Source organism: Bubalus kerabau, chromosome 1 (assembly GCF_029407905.1).
Source record: "Bubalus kerabau isolate K-KA32 ecotype Philippines breed swamp buffalo chromosome 1, PCC_UOA_SB_1v2, whole genome shotgun sequence".
NCBI lineage: Eukaryota > Metazoa > Chordata > Mammalia > Artiodactyla > Bovidae > Bubalus > Bubalus kerabau.
In genome coordinates this window covers 169,853,116-169,860,424 of record NC_073624.1, presented here as the reverse complement: position 1 = coordinate 169,860,424, position 7,309 = coordinate 169,853,116, and the positions used below count along the sequence as shown (strand labels likewise).

General features: G+C 38.0%; 1 pseudogene; it reads left to right on the top strand.

The window, feature by feature from the left end:
* Nucleotides 1-1,576: 1,576 nt before the first annotated feature.
* On the top strand, nt 1,577-2,510 carry LOC129641891 (olfactory receptor 10AG1-like; annotated as a pseudogene).
* The last annotated feature ends 4,799 nt before the right edge of the window (nt 2,511-7,309 follow it).

The window sequence follows — 7,309 nt, the reverse complement described above, 5'->3', positions numbered from 1 at the left end:
GTATGCTTGATCTCTGAGATTTACATTTTCAGTGGGAATCCATGTTTATACTTTGGAAGTGAAGTGAAAAATCTCTCAGTTGTGTCTGACTCTTTGTGACCCCATGGACTATACAGTCCATGGAATTCTCCAGGCCAGAATACTGGAGTGGGTAGCCTTTCCCTTCTCCAGGGGATCTTCCCAACCTAGGGATCAAACCCAGGTCTTCTGCATTGTGGGCAGATTCTTTACCAGCTGAGCCACAAGGGAAGCCCAAGAATAGTGGAGTGGGTGGCCTATACGTTCTCCAGCGGATCTTCCCAACCCAGGGATCAAACCAGGGTCTCCTGCATGGCAGGCAGATTCTTTACCAGCTGAGCTATGAGGGAAGCTTGAAATAACCTCCACCTGAACAGGGACTTGGACCCTGGACCCTAAGACTAAAAGTCTGATGCTCTACTGAGTGAGCTATCTGGGTTCTTATACCTTGGGGGAAATTCCAAAGAAGCAATCAAATTGATTCATCTTTAATGTGTTCTATAAGTTAATGAATCACATTTAGTGAAAGAAATGTACTAAGCATTGCCCAAAAAGATCTATAGAAAAAAACAAAAGAAGCTAGTAATACAGTACAAATAATAAGAAAAATGCAAAAAAGATGGGAAATCTCAACCTATCACATTCACATGGATGACTAACACAAACACATGCAAAAAAGAAAGAATGAATAAGTTGAATGGGATCATCAATAAAACAGCAATTATTGAGGATGTGGGTAATTTAGGAAGATCTCACAGATGAGTTGTGGGTGGTGTCTCTTTCATGCAGTAAATGAGTGAGAGGTGAATGTTCTAGCTAGAACTGCTTTCATGAACATAAACCTGGATGTACTTGCCTCTTACGTCTCGAGTGTTCCTGGGCCAAAAGAACAGCTTAAAATTCATTTTCTCTCAACTGAGAAATCTGAATAGAACTTATCACTACTGATTTATGGACTTTACACTGAAATACACATGTTTGAAAACTAGTAACATCCCATAATATTATATAGTCAGCTCATCAATTTTATTTATAAGAAAAAAATGAAATATGTAGAATGTCAATGCCAAACAAGACTTTGGAAATACCACAGGAAAACCAACACTTTAAAAATTAACTATATTCATCCCTAAAACTATCTTAGGTCACTTACAATATATTTCACCATGCAATCAAATTAACTTTCAATTGATAATAATTAAACACAGAATTGAGAGGAGAAGAGAAAAACACAGGCTGTAAGAGCAAAATCACTAATGTAAATGAATTTAACTCAAATGTTTGCATTTTTGAGCATTCAGATGAAGAGCAAAATTATAATCACATATCTTCAGAACAAGTGATAATTCACAGCAGAAAATAAAGATTAAATGGATAACTTTTCTTACAAATTAATTTAATGATAATCATGAAAAATGTAATTCATAACCTGTTAGACACCTAGCAATTATGTTTGTTTTCTAATGGAATTGGAAAAAATGAATGGTGTACCATCTTTTTTATATATAAGGAAACAAAAGCCAAAGAAAGTGAAATAACAGTACCTTTGATTGAATCATTCCCACAGATGAAATATGAAGAGATGGGAGCAGAAGAAAACATGTCCACAGTGATACAATTTGTACTCCTAGGGTTTTCTGACCTTCCAAACCTTCAAGGGCTATTATTTGGGGGTGTTCTCCATCATTTACATCATTATCTTTAATGGAAACAGTCTTATAATAATAGTACATATTCTTGAGCCTACCCTGCACAAACCCATGTACTTCTTCCTGGCAAACTTTCCCTTCTTGGAAATCTGTTATGTGTCCATCACTCTCCTTAGGATTCTGGTGAACCTTTGGACTCAGGACAGAAGCATTTCTGTGCTGGACTGTGCTGCCCAAATGTGCTTTATCCTTATCCTCAGAGCCACTGAGTGTCTCCTCCTGGCAGTGATGGCCTGTGACCACTGTGTGGCCATCTGTGACCCTCTGCATTATTCCCTGGTCATGACCCCAAATGTGTGCCTCCAGCTGGCTGTGGGCTCCTGGGTCAGTGGAATCCCAGTGCAGATAGGGCAAGTGTGCCCGATCTTCTCTCTGCGTTTCTATAATTTGAACGAGATTAACCACTTCTGTGACATTCCCCCCATTCTGAAGCTGGTCTGCAGAGACACTTTCGCACATGAGCTCTCAGTCTATGCAGTAGCTCTGTTATTTTCTGCCGTCCCTTTTTTGTTGATCCTTGCCTCGTCTAGCCAAATCATTCCCACTATTCTGAGGTTGCCAATAGCCAGAGGACAGGGTAAAGCCTTCTCCACATGCTCTTCTCACCTGTTGGTTATGGTGTTGTTCTTTGGATCTGCTGCCATTACCTACTCAACACCAAAATCCAGTCATTCTGCAGGAACTGACAAACTCTTCTCTCTGATCTATACCATAGTGACTCCGATGTTCAATCCCATGATATACAGCCTTTGGAACAAGGATGTGATTACAGTGCTGAGAAAATTATTATTTAAAAATAATGTGATGATTTTAATTATAAATGTTTTAACTGTTTGCTAAACCATTAACAGAGAAACATTTTCAGCTTCTATCTTCCCTCTTTAAGGAGTTAGCCACTTCTATTCTCACATGCAGTTATGAATACTTTAGAAAACTAATCCACAATTTACTGGTCTTGGACATATCCAAGATAAATGAGTTGTCAATCCTCCATGCCTAAGGAATAATCCTGCCTCATGAATTACATAGTAATTTACATATTAAAAAGGCTAAAACAAAATTGAATCAGTTAAGTTTTTTGGCTTAAATTCACTAGAAAATATATGTTTATTTATCTAAATAATTATCTCTATCTCCACACTTGCATTTGTTGGCATTCTTTGATTCTATAGCACAGAAAATGACTACTAGCAGTTGAAAATTGGATGTTTGAAGGAGGGATTGAATGAGTGAATGGGTAAATGAATATTGCTAGTACCAACATCAGACTGCTAGCAAAAAAAATCTAGATTTTTCAGGGAACCAGTAATATTGGGAGCATATTTGCTTATCCACTATAAACTCATGTGAAATTACCCCAATCATAAAACCAAAAGAATAGCATTTACAGACTTTGTTCTCTTCCTAAATGCATGATAAAAGAGTACCTTCCTATTCATCTTAACTGGTTTACTTTGCACATATTTGCATGTTCTACTTAGCAAATTTGATCCAAAATAATTTGCTTTGCATTATTTTATCCGTTATATAACTGCTTTCTAACAGCTAAATCTATGTCAATTTGAATTTTTAAAAGAAAATCTATATGGATATAAAAGTGAAGAAAAGTTTTAGAAATTATTTTCAGAATTACCCATAGTCTGTACAATTGCATTACATTAATGTGTCTGGACTAACCTCCTGTGTCTTTATCCCCTCCTTTAGTGTTGAAAATTTTAAATCATTGACTGATATAATGAAGGAAAGTGAACGTATGTCATTAGGATTATTAATGCCCATCTTCCCAATTCCATCCTCAGATCAGCAACATTAAGAGATGACTTGTAGCTATCCCTGAGAACTTCTGCTACAGTTGTTTTGACAATTATTTCATTCTCTAGTTTTAGTTTTAATTATAACCTAACTGTCTTTATCCTGGGATGTACTATCATATGGTGTATCAGAGAATAATTTATGGAAGTTAATGGTTCAATCAAATGAAGACCACATAAGCCAGTCATGCTATTTCATTGGGAGATTGTGAGATGAACTAGAATCCCTGGAAATAAGTACACTACATTACTTGACAAAGTGGACTTTATAGATATGATTAATATAAATCATTGAGATGGGGAGATTATTCAGGTAGAACCAATCTGATCACATAAGCTTTAGAAACAAGAAGAGAAAGAAAAGCAGTATTCAAAAAATAGGTTATCACAGATGGAGCAGAGAAAAGGAGGGCTCATTTTGTCATTGTTGGCTCCAAAGTCTGTTGGGACAAAGAGCAAGGACTGTCCTGATCTCTAGAAAGTGAGCATGGCATTTGGCAGTCTGCCAGCAAATAATCAGTCCTCTGTCTGACAACCTCAAGGAAGCAAATTCTGCCAATAATTCAATTGAACAAGAAAGATGGAATACTCACTAGAGCATAAAAAAAGAATGTGGCCCTCCCAACACTTTTGACATATCATCTACAGAACTCTAAGATAATAAATTTTAAGGCACTCAGTTTGTGGTAATTTACTAAAACTGCAAGAGACAACTAATACACAGAAAATAATGATGTTCACAGAAAATAATATAAGAAATGGTGTAGACCTGCTCAGGATATATAAATTCAAAACTTCAATCTCATAACCAATTTAGCTGTACTATGAGGATTTTAAATATTCAATTTATCAGCCTCCATTCCAGCTGAGTATGAAGCAATGACTCAATTTTGGCTAATAACATGAAGATAGGTGTCAACAAGTGTTCAGTCTTTTGTTTCCACTACTTTCATCCTTAGTGTTAGTCACTCTGTTGTGCCCAACTCTTTGCAACCCCATGGACCGCAGCCCACCAGGCTCCTCTGTCCACGGGATTTTCCATGCAAGGATACTGGAGTGGGTTGCCATTTCCTTCTCCATCTTTCATCTTTGGAAGGGTACAGAAGTCATATCTAAGAATGGGAAAGCAGGAAAGCATAAGGAACCTGACACTCCAATGTCTATTTTAAAAGTATATTTAAAAGTATAAGACTAGTCATACCACCCCACCAGAAGTGCTCTGTGAAGTAAATAAATGTGTTTTATCTCACAGGCTTAAATAAAATTCTAAAGGAGAATATATCTGCATACATATTAATGTTTCACAATGGTAGGTGGTAGTAGATAGTACCTCTTCTGTGTCTTTTCATCTGGTGAAAATCTGTATTGTGGCAGGAAATGTTTCTCAGGAATGTAGATTTTGGTGCTTTTTTATTTTTATTTTTTTAATTGGAGGATAATTGATTTACAATGTTGTATTGTTTTCTGCCACATAACAAGGTGGATCAACCCTAAGGATACATATGTCCCCTTTCTCTTGAATCTCTCTCCCATTTTCCACCCCATCCCACCTCTCTAGGTTGTCATAGGGTACTGGGCTGAGCTGTGTTATAGAGCAACTTCCCATTAGATCTCCTTTGCACGTGGTAATGTAAAAGATTCAGTGCTACTCTCTCAACTTTCCCCACCCTCTCTTTCCCCTGCTGTGCTCACAAGTCTGTTCTCCATGTCTGCCTCTCTATTCCTGCCCTGGAAATAGATTCATCAGTACTAATTTTCTAGAGTCCATTTTATTTGCATTAATATACAATATTTGTTTTTCTCTTTCTGACTTCCTTCACTCTATATAGCAAGCTCTAGATTCATCTACCTATTTAGAACTGACACAAATTCATTACTTTCTATGACTGAGCAATATTCCATTATATATATGTACCACTACTTATTTATCCATTCATCAGTCAGTGTACATCTAGGTTGCTCCGATGTCCTGGCTATTGTAATTAGTGCTGCATATCTCTTTGAATTATGGTTTTCTCAGGGTATATACCCAGGAGTAGGATTGCTGGGTCTTATGGAAGTTTTCATGGGGATGATTTTGATCACCACCTCCTTTACAATATTACAGACCTCCATTTATAGTTCTTCAGGCACTCTATCATATCTAATCCCTTGAATTTATTTGTCAATTCCAGTGTATAATCATAAAGGATTTGATTTAGGTCACACCTGAATGGCCTCGTGGTTTCCTCTACTTTCTTTAGTTTAAGTCTGAATTTTGCAATAAACAGTTCATGATTTGAGCCACAGTCAGCTCCCAATCTTGTTTCTGATGCCTATATAGAGCTTCTCCATCTTTGGCTACAAAGAATATAATAAACCTGACTTTGGTATTGACCATCTGGTGATGTCCATGTGTAGAGTCATCTCGTGTGTTGTTGGAAGAGGGTGTTTGCTATGACCACTGCATTCTCTTGGCAAAACTCTGTTAGACTTTGCCCTGCTTTATTTTGTACTCAAAGGCCAAACTTACCTGTTACTCCAGGTATCTCTTGACTTCCTACTTTTGCATTCCAGTCCCCTGTGATGAAAAGGACATATATTGGGTGTGTTAGTTCTAGAAAGTCTTGGAGGTCATAATCAGTTCAGCTCAGTCACTCAGTTGTGTCCGACTCTTTGTGACCCCATGAATCGCAGCACGCCAGGACTCCCTGTCCATTACCAGCTCCTGGAGTTCACTCAAACTCACTTCTATCGAGTCAGTGATGCCATCCAGTCATCTCATCCTCTGTCGTCCCCTTCTCCTCCTGCCCCCAATTCCTCCCAGCATCAGAGTCTTTTCCAATGAGTCAACTCTTTGCATGAGGTGGCCAAAGTACTGGAGTTTCAGCTTTAGCATCATTCCCTCCAAAGAAATCCCAGGGCTGATCTCCTTCAGAATGGACTGGTTGGATCTCCTTGCAGTCCAAGGGACTCTCAAGAGTCTTCTCCAACACCACAGTTCAAAAGCATCAATTCTTTGGCACTCAGCTTTCTTCACAGTCAAGCTCTCACAATAGAACCATTCAATTTCAAATTTTTGGCATTAGTGGTTGGACCATAGCCTTGGATTACTGTGATATTGAATGGTTTGCCTTGGAAACAAACAGAGATCTGTCATTTTTCAGAGTGCACCCAAGTACTGCATTTCAGACTCTTGTTGACTATGAGGGCTACTCCATTTTGTTCTAAGGGATTCTTGCCCACAGTAATAGATATAATGATCACCTGAATTAAATTTACCCATTCCCATCCATTTTAGTTCATGATACCTAAAATGTCAATGTTCACTCTTGCCATCTCCTGTTTGACCACTTTTAATTTATGTTAATTCATGGACCTAACATTCCAGGTTCCTATGCAATATTGTTCTTTACAGCATTGGGCTTTACTTTCACCACCAGACACACCCACAGCTGAGTGTTGTTTCCACTTTGGCTCAGCCTCTTCATTCCTTCTGGAGCTATTTCTTCACTGTTCAGTAGCATATTGGGCACCTACCAACCTGAGAAATTCATCTTTCAGTGTCATATCTTTTTTCCTTTCCATAGTGTTCATGGGGTTCTCAAGGCAAGAATGATGAAATGGTTTCCATTCCCTTCTCCAGTGGACCACACATTGTCAGGACTCTCCACCATTACCTGTCCATTTTAGGTGGCTCTACAGGGCATGGCTTATAGTTTCATTAAGTGAAAAAAAGCTGTGATCCATGTGATGTTTGGTTAGTTTTCTGTGATTGTGGTTTTCATTATG